This window comes from Hirundo rustica, chromosome 8 (assembly GCF_015227805.2).
Source record: "Hirundo rustica isolate bHirRus1 chromosome 8, bHirRus1.pri.v3, whole genome shotgun sequence".
Classification (NCBI taxonomy): Eukaryota; Metazoa; Chordata; class Aves; order Passeriformes; family Hirundinidae; genus Hirundo; species Hirundo rustica.
Window position 1 is genome coordinate 33406497 of NC_053457.1, and position 13310 is coordinate 33419806.

The 13310-nt window shown below is 46.4% G+C and overlaps 1 long non-coding RNA gene across 6 annotated transcripts; it reads right to left on the reverse strand.

Moving 5' to 3' along the window:
* Positions 1-3832: 3832 nt before the first annotated feature.
* LOC120756226 (uncharacterized) lies at positions 3833-11635 on the reverse strand. Of its 6 annotated transcripts, none has more exons than XR_009208099.1 (5): positions 10356-11635; positions 7838-8022; positions 7388-7733; positions 6561-6666; positions 3833-3978 (listed from the first exon to the last, which is right to left on the reverse strand). It is a non-coding gene; the product is annotated as an uncharacterized LOC120756226 (long non-coding RNA). The 6 variants fall into 6 exon arrangements; XR_009208101.1 differs by lacking the exon at positions 3833-3978 and having other exon boundaries at positions 3993-6666; positions 10356-10474; positions 10623-11635; XR_009208102.1 differs by lacking the exon at positions 3833-3978 and having other exon boundaries at positions 3993-6666; positions 10356-10534; positions 10623-11635.
* Positions 11636-13310: the final 1675 nt, after the last annotated feature.

Here is a 13310-nt window from a genome sequence, read left to right on the forward strand (position 1 = left end):
CCGGGCTGGAGCTTCCCTGCAAATCAGAGCGAAAATCCACACAAATGGAAGTTCTGAAGCAGCTTTAGATTAAAGGTGTGCTGGTCACAACAGACACAACAGAATCTCTCTGTCTGCATCTCAGGGGGATCCAATAACCCTTTAACCCTCGATTACATTGTCATGTATTTTCTGAGATCGCAGAATCATTAATGCTGGAAAGGACTCCAAAACCATCGAGTCCAACCATTAACCCAGCACTGCACGTCCACCACTAAACCACATCCCAGGGGCAAACTCCGTTCCGTTCTAAAAATCCAGATGACGGAATTCTGCCCAAATCAAAACATTTTTCATTCCATTTGTCTCCTCAGGATGTGGATCTGGGGCAGCTACACTGACCTGCAGGATTCGGTGTGTGAATCTCCACTGCTCATGAGAAAACGCAACTGTGCAGAGTTGCATCCATGGGTGTAACTGCCTGAAATCGTTCCTGGGACGTACAAAGCTGTGCCACACCTTGGACAGGGTTTGCAGGGCCCCAATCTGTCACAGTTCAGAGCAGATTTGTGTGATATCACACAGCCTCAGCACATCCTGTGCCTGGGGAGGGATGGTGATGGTGTGAGCGCAGAAAAGGTTTGGGATTCGGGAGATTGGAGTGTGACTGTCTATTGATACCTTTAAATTAGCTATCACTGTACTCTCTGCTTTCTGCCAAGGTGCTGCAGGAAATCAGCGAGATGCATCTGGGAGGGGAGTGAATCAATTCTCTGCTCTGCCTGGGGGCTGACCCTTCCCTGTTGGCTGTTTCCCAGCTCCTCACCTCACTTATTTCCCTTTTTTTCCATTGTTCCTTGGCACCATAGCAGGGAATATGTTCCCTGCTGGGACACCTGTCCAGAACTGCCACCTGCCTGAGGTGGCTGAGCTGACTCTGGGATGGGACTCTCAGCATTCTCCCTCTGTACTCAGCACTGGTGAGGAGCACCTTGAATCCTGTCCTGAGTTAGGAGTCCCTCACTCGAGAGAGGAAATTGAGAGGCTGGAGCGTGCCCAGGGAAGAGAACAGAGCTGGGAAGGGGCTGGAGAATTCCTGAGGGAGCTGGGAAGGGGCTGAGCCTGGAGAAAAGGAGGCTCAGTGGAACCTTGTGGCTCTGCACAACCCCTGACAGGAGGGGACAGCCGGGGGGGTCGGGCTCTGCTCCCAGGAATGGGGACAGGAGCAGAGGGAACGGCCTCAGCCTGGGCCAGGGGAGGCTCAGGGGGGACAGCAGCAGGAAAGGAAAGGACTGGGAGCATAGGAACAGTCTGTTCAGGGAATGGTGGGATCCCCATCCCTGGAGGTGTCCAAGGAATTCCCAGATGTGGCACTCAGATGTGTCTGGGGACAAGCTGGGGATTGGGCACGGCTTGGACTCGATGATCTCGGATGTCTTTTCCACCCAAACTCATCCTGGGATCCTGAGACACCAAATGTGTCTCTCCTGGCACGTGGCACCAAGAGGGGCAGCGCTGCAGGACCAGCCCAGGGAGGCTCCCAGGGAGCTGTGGCAGGACTGCCAGAACACCTTCTGCTGGCACATCATTCCCCACCTCGGGTGGGGGTTTTGGGTTTTTTTGAAGTCTCAGAAAAACAGAGCATTACGAAAACGTCAAGCTGTGAGAAGAAAAGTCAAAGGCCAGAAAATTCCAAGTTAATGCTGACTCCTTAATTCACACCATTAACTCGGAGGCACGGCTGAAGTCTGGGCAGCAGCCTGAGCTGAACTCCGGCAGGGAGTGGGACAGGCTGAGGATTTGCACATCCAAGGGAGCAGATTCCTGTGGGGATACAGGAGGGGAACTGGGACAGGAGGAGTGAAGGGGCTGGATGCTACTGGAATGGGGGAAAAAAAAAACCCAAACAACTAACAAGAAGCAGATTTCCTGAAAAATTAGGTGTGGGAAGGGAGGTGAGAGAAGAGATGAGTTCATCTCAGAGAAGAAAAAGATGAAGGACACTGACAAATGAGGGAGCCAAGACGTGAATTAAAAGGTGGGCAGGGAAAGACAGATACTTAAACAGGAGAAATTGGGGAAAATTGTGAAAAAGGCAAAACCAACAGGGAGCGAGAGGAGAGCAACTTGGCTGGATCTGGCACAAAGCTGAGGACTGCAGTGAAAGGGGAAGGAGAACAAAGATCTCTCAGAGAGGGAGAACTGCAATTAGGGCTGGGAGAGACTGAAAGAGAAAAATCAAGAGGAAAAAAGGCTGAGGTTTGGTGGACAGAAGAGTCAGGGCGTTTCAGACACCCTCCTCTTCAGAGCAGGGCAGGATTGGAGCTCCCATCCCTCTCTCTGCCCAAGGCTTGCTGCACATTGATCGTGCTAGCTGAGCCCTGGCCTTCATTTCTCCTTGTTATTTCCAAAAATTCAAATTACACACGAGAAATTGAGACTAAACCAATCATCAGAGCTGCAAACAAAATATCCCAAAGTAAGGAAACGCGAAGAAAACTGAGAAGTGTTTTGCAAACCCTGTGATACACAAATATACACATTGCTCTTCTGCTGAAGATCTTAGAGGACTTTGGCTCTTTGAAAATACACACAGCTGGATACTTACATTTAATTAAATAGTTTTTAAGATAATGACTACTAGGCACTTTTGGCATAATTCACAAGCAAAAGCAATCAAACCCAAAATTCAAAACTGCTTTTATTCAAATATCCAACATCAGTTACAGCCTCTATGGTTTTCGATGGAATGGGAGCCATAAAACTCCATTCCAGAGTTTACAGTTGCAATAAGAACAGATTTATGGGCAATAAGAAGTGGCTGTGTGCACCTTCTCGTTCCACTCCTCTATTAGGCTGAGGCTGAGACATCCCCAAAAACATCTTTAATTAGCTCAAGCACCTCATTTAACCAAACAAGCAGTTTAGAGCAAACACAAACCACTGTTCTCCATCCACCACGTACAGGAAGCAACTAATATTTGTGCAAGATTAATAAAGTCACAGGTGATTTTGGAACAACTTAATTAAAGCATGATTTAAACCTAAGAGCAAATGGGGTTTTTTTTTGCGTCTGGATCAAGGAAAAGAAAATATTATGTTGATAAACACCCGTGGTTTTGTATAATTCCTCTGTGTTGAGAGTGGGTATGAAGACACTTTGGAAAGGAAGTTGCTTTGCTCGTAAAGACAAGCAATAAAAGCACTTGCGGGGTTTTTCCCTTGACTACACCAGAACTTCTTTTCTGTCCCATCATGTAATCCATGCACTAAGGAAGCACATAACTGAATGTTATATATATATATACATATAACTTAAATGAAGTGCAATAACTGAAATTAGAAAAGGGAAAAGCCTGACTGGGGCCACAGTTTGCTGTCTCTCATTTCAGACGCTTTACATGAAATGACTAATTATCTGTATAGCATGTAATTAGCATTTCTCCCCACCTATAAGCAGAACACAGCATTAAAAATACCGAGCACATTCAGCTACACCAAAATCAGAGAGAAAAGCAGAGCCCCAGCTTTGTTCTCAACACACATCAGAGCCCTTTTGGCTGCAGGCCAGTGCTGAATCTCTCAAAAGCTCCTTTTGTCACAGGCAGGGGTTTTCCAGAGATGAATTCCCACCAGTGGACCCAAGTGAAGATCCTGAATTCCAAACCCTTTTTCAGCCACAGGATGGCTTGGGCTGGAAATGACCTGAAAGACCATGGGCAGGGACACGTCCCACCAGAGCAGGCTGCTGAAATTTCTTTAACTTCTCGACAAACAACGCAAAAATTGGATTCGTGGCAAAAGCAGGGAATGGCATTGCGGCTTCTGCAAAATCACCAAGAAAATGTGGGTGGTGAATGTCTCCCTGATAAACATACCTACAGCAGCAGTGAGAGGAACTGTTCTGCAGTTCTTTTTCCCACTGTGGTTTCTTCTTATCGTTATTCATCGTCCAGCTGCTTCTCCAAACTTCATTTAGAAGTCCTGTGAAATGGCTCTCTGAAAGCCATTATTTTAAGAACATAAATAGCCATTGGTAACTTCAGACACCTTTTGCATGAATTTTAAAACTCTAGGACTTGCTGGAGTATTTTACTGCAGGTAAGGGATTTTTTCCCCAAATGTCTGCTACAACACCTGAATTCTTCACTGTAGATTTTGTTATTGCAGCAGGGATTTTTGTCAAGATCTGTCTGTACTGCCCACCCTTATTGGCTCCTCAGTACCTCAGCTCCATCTATCCATCCCTTAAAGATTCACTTTGGGGCCAATTTGCACCAAGAAAAAGGTTTTGCTTTCTTCCCTCATTTTTGTTTCTCGCAAGGAAGAGATTAATAAAGAGATGCGCCAGGACAAAGTGCCTGTGATCACCTCTTTTTCCTCAAATATTTATTTACAAGAATTTTTAATATTTAAACATCAGCTATTTAATTGCTAATAAGCAATTTTGTATTAATTGGGTTCAAGGAGTAAAACAGAGATGGTTTCTCTGCCTGGCTGTGCTGTCCATGGGTCCTGATTAATTGTACTGGGGTTGTATCCTCAGTATTGTCTCACCAACAGTTTATTCCAAACTGTTTTAATGGGAATAAAGAGAGGCAGACAAAGTTATGATCTCTCACCATTTAACAGTGCCTTTGCTTCCCAGCACCTGTGTTATCTGGATTTATCACAGAATGGTTTGGGTTGGAAAGGACTTTAAAGACCATCTCATTCCAACCCCCAAGGAAGAGTCAGGTCCTGCCAGCTTTTATGTCATTTGATGTAAGTTCTGCTGGAGTTACAGCAAATTCTGGGCTTTTCCCTGCACATTTCTAAGGTCTTTCTTAGGCAAGTTTTGCCTTTTAACTGCACATTGCAAAGTGCTCATCTTGATCTTGATTAACCTCTGTCTTGGGCTGTTAGAAATCTCTCTCTGACCCTGACAAATCCCAATCCTCCTCACTGACAGCCACCTCTCCTCACAGATCATTCTCCTGGCCCATTGCTCCGGCAGAATCCCTTCCCTGTTCCTTCCAACACAAACCATCCCAGAGAGGCTGATCCCAGCCCTGCTCCCATCCTGGCCGCTGCCAGGTCACCCCTCCCTCTTTGGAATTGCATTCCATGCCAGGCTTAATGGACTGCAACAATTCCCTTCTCAGAGTCTAAGAGGAGACCTGATTTTCCTCTTTCCAGCCCTCACTCAGGGGTCACCTCTGCTGCCACTCCTGCAGAGAATCGAACACCTCAATAGCGCTGCAGGAACTGAAGTCCTGGGACAGCTCTGGTGATCCTCACAGTGACCTTGAACTTCCCTCAGCTCCTGTGAGAGTCACCCATGTTTTCCCAGCTTTTACTTCAGCCCTAAATTCCCTGGCGCTGCTCCATTGCAGTCTCTGCCCCGGTGAGCTGGGAAGCCTGGCCAGTGCTGCAGGACAGATGGGACTGTGCCTCTCACTTTGGCAGCCACAGCAAAACAGATAGATCACTTCAGACAGGAGAAATTCGTTGTTTTCCCTTTCACGTTTTCACGGGTTCATTCAGGGCTCACAGAGGTCAGGAAAAAAAAAAATAAATAAACCCACGGATTGTTGAATGAATGGTACACATGAATTTATAGCAAGCCTCTATCATACCTAGAAAACAGTTCACAATGTCTATAAAACAGGATCCCAAGGTTCCCCAGTGGGAAAGGACTCAGGAGGGTTCAGATTCAACCCCTAGAGGCTGGCTCAGGATTTTCCCCCAGCAGGCCTTGAAATCCCAAGGATGGAGATGGCAAAATCTCCCAGGCAGCTCCTCTGCCCTCCATCCTGGCAAATCCACAGATCCAGCTGGCTTGCTCAGAAATCCTCAGTTTCACAGCAGGAGAGGCTGCACTGAACTCTATCAAAAATCTGTATGATTTTATATAAAATATAAGAGCTGAAATGTGCTGTGTGCCCACTAGAACTTTGGAATTGCCTGGGTAATGGAACAGCTCCGGATCACAACCTTAGAATTACCTGTGCTGTTCAGTTCTCCCTCTACAACTTAAAGCCAGAAATGATTATTCTTTTTTCCAAATAAGATTATGAAAACGCAGATGCTGCCACGAAGCCCCAGAGCAAGCCCAGGACTGCGCCCTGCACTCCCCCCTCTGAACACAGTTCCCTGCTGCTAAACTCTTTCTTTGGGTCTGTTTTAGACAGAAGCTCCTCAAAGCCATCCCGGGTGCAACCCTGGCCTGAGCAGAGCAGATGTGAGGTACCGACCCCGGATCACCTCTGCTTTTCCATGTAAATTGCTGAGGCTCCCAAGGTTTTGATTACTTCATCCTCTGCAGCAACTGGATCTTGTCTAAAAGAAATTTCCAGGCACAATAACCTGCCTGACCTGAAACAAGGAGCAACAAGAAGCAATTTCATCGTGTCGTGAGTGGGGTTTCGCATCTTCCCTTCGGCCATCCCCCAGTCCAAGGCAGTAAATTAATTCCCAGACACAAACCTACAAAGGGCTCTCTTCGCTCCTCCATGTCTTGTTGTCTGATTTTTTAAGAAATCTGTGACCTCAGTAAATAATTCAAGAGGGAAGAGGGAGCTGGGAGAGGACAAGTTTACCTGGCTGCCGAGGGGAGGGTTGTTTTTGAAGAGGCGACAATGAGGGCAGGTCTCTAGAAGATCAAAACTTAAGGAGGTCGATGAGGTTGATGGCTGTGGTTATGAGCTGGAATTTGGGAAAACACAGCAGTGATAAGGATCACACAAATGCAATTTCCATCTCTAAGCTGGAGGTGACTGCATTTGAATTTTTGTCTCCCAATGAGGTGTGAAAATACCTGGTGCAGGAATTAAGGGCAGAAGCATCTGTGGTTCCTTCTTAAAATCCTGCTGCACTTAAAATAGAAAACTTAAATGGCAGGCAAGGAAGGAACCCACATTCCACAGGAGCTGCTCCACAGATTGTGTCCACTTGGATCAATATGGGAAAACACTTTTTGTTCTAGAGGCCCGTCAGGTGGTCTCACAGATATGGACATTTGTAATGAAGGTTTTCAATGAAAGTTTTCTTTGGGGCAAAGTCCATGCCAGGTTGTCACAGGAAAGGCTGAGGGACTTTTCAAGAGGGCTAAATGTAAGATATAGTATATAGATACAGTTATAACACATATAATTACAATAAAGAGTTGTATAAATATATGTGTATATAAAAATGTATAATATATGATATATATGATGTGATATCTATGGTATCTATGATATATTTGTTAGAATATATAATTTTATATATTTATATAAAATATATATTTATGCATATAAACGTATAGAAATACATCTCTATTGTTTGGTTTGTGCATAAATATACAAACCAAACAATAGAGAGAGATCTCAATCGCACAATTTCTGAACACGCCAGGTTAATGAAATATCTCGATTTAATTACATACCAACGAAATAACTTCCAGCCTTGGGAAAAGGCAGCTGCAAGCTTCTGTCTGTGGGATGTGGGCTGGGGAGCTAAAGAGGGATCAGACCTGGGACACAGTGGAACATCTCCCACCGGATCATGGAAGCACAAAGGCAAAGGAAAAGTTCCTTGTCACTCCTTAAAGGCTCTGTTCCCTGCAGGAGCAGCCCAGGCTGCAGCAGTGTTGTCACAGCTCTTTAATGAAGTGCTTCTCCTGGCTGCTCTGTTTCAGCTGCTGCTGTCGAGCGGAGCCTTCCAAAAGAAGCAATCACCGCCTGCGAGCCGGGTTTACTCAGCTGTGGCACTTCTGAGCTGATTTAAGCACTCTGTCAAAATGGAGTGAAATTAATTAATCCGCTGGAGAGCTTTGCCTTCTCCAAACTTAAGGAAAAAGGAATGCAAACGAGCAGTAATCAGATCCACATTTTACCAGGCAAAGTGTTGGAATAACGTCGAAAGATGTCCTCTTTCTGCACAAATCCAGAGAAGGACAAACTCAGGCCTCTCCCCATGGAATAAATTTCCTCCTCAGTGGCAGCTCCAGCGTTTTGGGTGTTTGGCTGCACCCCACAGACCCCATTTAACTCCCCAAACTGTTGCAGGGCTGTGAAGGCACTGGAAGGATGAAATAAAAGACAGTTGGAGCTGGATGACTTCCACGTCCAACTGTCAGAGATGCTGGAGCAGACAATTGCCTTCTGCTTCTTGCTGAGGCTTTTTTGGGGTTTAAAAGCTCCTTGATAGCTTGGTACACAATTAGAGGCGGATTAGAGAAAGTGGTAATAAGCTATTTTTGGTCTAATCTGCTCTCAGTTGTTAATATTAATGAAAAGAGTTCTTCCTCTTTGTTATAAAATAAACACGAGCCACTCTTTAAAATGAGCATTTTAACTTCCTGGCTACTTAGTGCTACTTATTTTCAACCATTTCTTTTCCTTTTTTTTTCCTCTCTTTATTTTATTTTTTTTTTCCCCAGCAGAAACCATGGCAGGAGCCTGGCACACATCACAATTGGGCGAGGATCATCTGATCCTCGACTTCATAGCGTTCAGAACTGGCTGCAACACCTGAACCCTCCAGCTGTTTTTTCCGTAATACAACTGTCAACCTCTCACACAAAGAAAGAGCGGAAAAAATACAAAACAATCGAGGCATTTCAGCCAGCAACTGGGAAGAAGGGAGACACAGGGCTGTAGTTCCAGCTGAATACCTGGGATAGTGGAAGGTGTCCCTGCCCATGGCAGGGGGTGGGACTGGATGAGCTGGAAGGTTTCTTCCATCCCAAAGCAGTCTGGGTTTGTGAAATTCGAGAAGGAAGCACTAAAGCCCTTCTGCTCTCATTAGGGAGCTCGCCTGTAACAAGGTGCAATGATCAGGTGCCAAATCAGAGAGATTATTCCTGTTGGATCAACCCTGGCTGTGTCCTTAGCTGAAAACCACCACATTCTCTTGTAGGGAAATAACCCAAGGAGCTGTGTCAGTAATCCATGAGCAGCAGCCTCCCTGCACACACAGGGGCAAAGAGCTCTCAGGCCTCTTCGGGAGGGAAAGAAAGACAAAAAAAGGGAGAAATGGCAAGAAAAGGCAGCAAATAGGCATCTCCCAGGGCCACATAAAGAAACGAGACAGGGAAGAAAACATTCCTGGCACTGAGCACTGAGTCAGGGGGGTCAGGGCTGAGGGGGTTCCTACAACCCCAGCCCAGGGAAATGGGAGTGGGAACATTCCCTGGGAACAAAGAGGGGCTCATCAGAGGGTGACACAACTCTGTCAGCACTGTCTATCCCTAATGGGAACAGCCTGCAGGACACCAAACACTGGAACAGGAGAATAACACGCTTATCAGGCAGTGCCATGCCTTGAACCCACAGGGGGCTTTTTCTCTGATTGCTTCCCAGCCACGTTTTTGATTTCTGATGCATCAGGTTGGGAAGGAGAAATGAATGCTATAACTGGTGAGAAAATAGCTGGGGTCATCATATCCACGAGAAAAGAAAGGAGAAATGAGCAGTCCATGCACCACAGGCAGGATAATAAGCAATAAATTGGCAATAAATCCATCAGAGGGTTAAATGGTAGGGCAGAGGTTCCAGAGTACAATTTATAGTAGTATAATTTATACTTATAAAATGATATCTCAGTTATAAACTTCAACTACATATATATAAATGTATGGATACAGCAATCAACCATGTAAAGCAAGGAAAGGAGTCTTGGAGAGACCTTGGTCAAGAGTTTGGATTTTAATTCCTAAACAGGTAAAATAAGAAGCATAGAGCAAGCCCAGGGCATTTCTGTCCTCTAATCACTTCCAGGTCACCTGCTCAAATCCCGTTTTTCAGAGGAAAACTGCAAACCCAGAGAATTAGTCAGGGAACACGAAGAAAATCTGCGCCAGCCTCAGACTGTGCTGGGTGCTGGAGCTCACACCCAGGAGCAGCAGATCCAATCTGAGCCTCCTCAGCATCGCCTTTCAGAGGTGGGGTGGATGCTCTTACACCGCTCCCTTTTATCTCGGACTGCGTTTCAAGCTCCTTCTGCTGATAACGGCGTCTCAAGGACTCGGACTATTAAAGTTATCTGAAAGTGATAATCGCTGTGTCTCCGCAGGGAGCCCGTGATCCACTTCCCCTCCTTCTCTCCCACCGCTCTCCTCTTTGCTGATGCCCCTCCATCCATCTCTGCGGTTTCCAATCCCCTCCTCCTGTGCATGTTAATTTTTAAAGGCGCCTATCTTTGCCCATCGGCTCACCTCCATCTGCAGCGTTCCCTCATTTCACTGTAGGCTTGCCATAAAATCATCCACTAATGCCTGTTTGCTGTCCAAACACCTGCTGTGCGTTCCCAGCCCAGGCAAGCTGCGTTCTGCTTTGCCTCTCTTATTTCTGTCCCTCCCCTGCTTCGTGTGCCGGCGCTTTTTTCCCTAATTATTTTATTTACCCAGGTACCTTTTCCACTCGGGGCTCCCATCTTCACAAATCTGCCACTTCAAGCTTCACTTCAAATGTGTTTCATGAGGTCTGGAATCTGTGCCTGTTTCTGGGTGTAAATAGGGTGGCAGGACGTGCTACCCAATTTGTGTAAAGAGAAGAGTTTTTAATCTAAGATCACTGACGGGAGTCCAGCGCTGCACATGCAATTAAATGCAAAATTAAATTAGGGCAATTTGTCAGTTTTTGAAGGAGAAATTGAGGAATCAGATGACTCAGAATTACCTGTGTTTATGCTTTGCTGTGTGAGGGTCTCCAAGTCGGATTTGGACGCCTCTGAGTGCTGGTTTTGCTTCTGGTTCACATCTCTCTGCTCCCACAGCACAGCATGAAACTGTTCTGAACTGGTCAAAATGCAAAATCATCCCCAGTTCTCAAAAAAAAAGAAACATGGTGAAAAACACACATTTTTTTTAAAAAAACACCTTCCTTTCTCCTCTGAGATTGTGGCTCCACACCTGTGTCCTTTATGGCCCAGGGAAAGCTGAAACCATTCTTGAACCTGTGGGTGCTGGAGCAGCGTTTTCCCTGGAATGCAGGGATGCTCAGGGAAGCAGCAGCTGCCTGGGCTCCCCCTCCACCAGCAGCCTCTTGTAGAGGCCTTGAGAAGTGATTTCCTCCTGAATAGGCAGGGAATGAAGCTTGCAGCAGGTCCCAAACTCGCTGCTTCCAGGTGTGCCACCTGTGGAAGCTCAGCAGGAGCCAGGAGAACCTGCCCTTGCCGTGAGCCAGAGCTGCTGGAGCTCGGTCTGAAGGCTCTGGATAAATATGTGCCTGGAATGTAAACTCCAAGCTGCAAGGGAGGCATTTTCAGCCTGGATTTATCTTCAGGCCACTCTAAATTAATTAGGGCAGGGAGCTCTCCCTTCACCTCCCCGTTGGTGGTGGGGCAGAGGTGCCGGGTGTGGCAGCCACTCTCTGTCCATCCTGGCACGGGGACAGCCAGGATGTCACCTCTCCTGCCAGCAGGGTCTGTCCTCCCCACTCAGCTGTGAAATCCCCAAATTGTGGCTCTTTTGTTCAGGCAGGCCCTCTCTGGATCAAGGTCTCCACCCGGAGTAAGAGCAGCTGTGGTTCCTTCTGTCTCACTCCTTCACTTCCAGCTGGGCAGCCAAAAATTTTCTAAGCTCTTTCTTTCCCAGATAAAATCCTCTCTTGGTTCTCCAGAGCCATTTCTGAGATCCCCTGGAAGGAGGTTGTGTGTGAGGGGCAGCCTGAGGGCAAGACGTTCTTTTCAGAGAGAGGAGAGCCTAGAGCACGTGGACTTATCAATTTCCACTTCCTTGGAAGAGTTCTTAGGATTGGAGGATGGAAAAAACCCGAGTTAGGTGTGAGAAATCACTCCAAACAGTCTCAGGTGCGTTCTCTTGATGAGCACCAGTGCAGCAGCCTTGGAGAAATCTCCTTTCTCCCTCCACCTTTCTCTATGGCTCCCAGGTGTGCTCTCTCCATGGGATTTGTGCTCTCTCCATGGGATTTGTGCCAGGAAATCCTAAGGAGCCACAGGCCAAACTTCCACAGGAATTGTGAAAGCCTTAATATCCTGCATGGCTAAAAGCAGAGGTGACAAAGCTCTAAACCAAAGTGGAGAACCAACTGCTATCCCAACTCTCTGATTACACCTCTCCACTGAGTGCAACAGCCAGCAGCTGGTCTAGGAATTATTTTTCCTTCTCCCTTAGAATTATTTCTTGTCAGTTAAACATGAAAAGAAAGAGAAACTTTTCTTCGGAAGAGAATTATTTTTTTTTTTTCAAAAGAGAAAAAGACGCAGCTCAAGTTCACCTGAGCTCAGCCCTCACATGCCTGGTAACATGTCTGCGCTCTGGCTTGTTCCTGAATGTCAAAATAAAGACTCTGAGTTTAATAATTTCCCTGGAGCACCATTGTCCTGCAGTTTGCCTTTCAGTCCTGCACTGCTGCCAAGGGAGAGGTGAGGGAAGTGAACCACTTTATTTATTGAGTTGGTTGCTGTAACTGTTTAAAGCGAGCTCAGCGTGGCTGGCTGCTGCTTTGGGGTGGGATCCTGGAACGAGGAGGTTTTCCTTCAGATCTGCATAGGGGAATCTCTCTGCTTTCATTGCACAGCTTTGTCCCGGCTTCAAATACATCTCCTGACCTGAGAGAGGATTACAGCACCTTTGATTCCCCAATTAAAATGGATCAGGAGGGGGAAGGAGCGATTGATCCTCCAGGCGCCGTGCTGGTCTGCTGGAAGTGCTGACTTGTGCCCATGAGCACAAACACTGAATCACAGGGATCAATAAACGGAGCTGGAGCGCTGCAGCTGCTGCGGGCAGCGCCGCAGCCTTGCGCTGGCAATTACAGGGTGCGGGTTGGCTTTACAACCACCTCAACAAACGCCCTCTAACCCCCATCCTTCCTATCCCAAAAACAACCCCATTAGCCGGCCTCTGAATTACCAAAATGGCACATTCAGAGGGAAAAAAAAAATACCTCCATTGCCTGGGAAGTGCTTTCAGCTCCGTGTTGCAAACATTCTCGTTTTGAACTTACGGGCATTGGGAAAGTCGTTCTTAAATCTACAAAGCTTGGATGTGCTGTGGAGAGAAGGGTTATAAATGAATAAATGATTCATCTTTTTTTTTTTTTTTTTCTTTCTGATGCTGCAGGCAGGCAATTAAGTGGGATTGAAGTTGATAGTTTAGGGGTGTTTGGAAGTTCTTAATATAAAAGATCACAACTCCAAAATACTTATGAATTATAGAAGAGGCCAAGGGACAGAATGCTATAGATTTTAATGGCACTTGGAAAAAAAAGTGCCTAGAGGAGACAATAACGTGGTTTTCTTAGCTGTGACCTCACTGGGAAGGATCTAAAGACTAAAAGGGCAAAGTGGAGGAGGTCTTGTTACATTTTGGGTGTCGCCCTGTGGACGGTGAACACATCCTC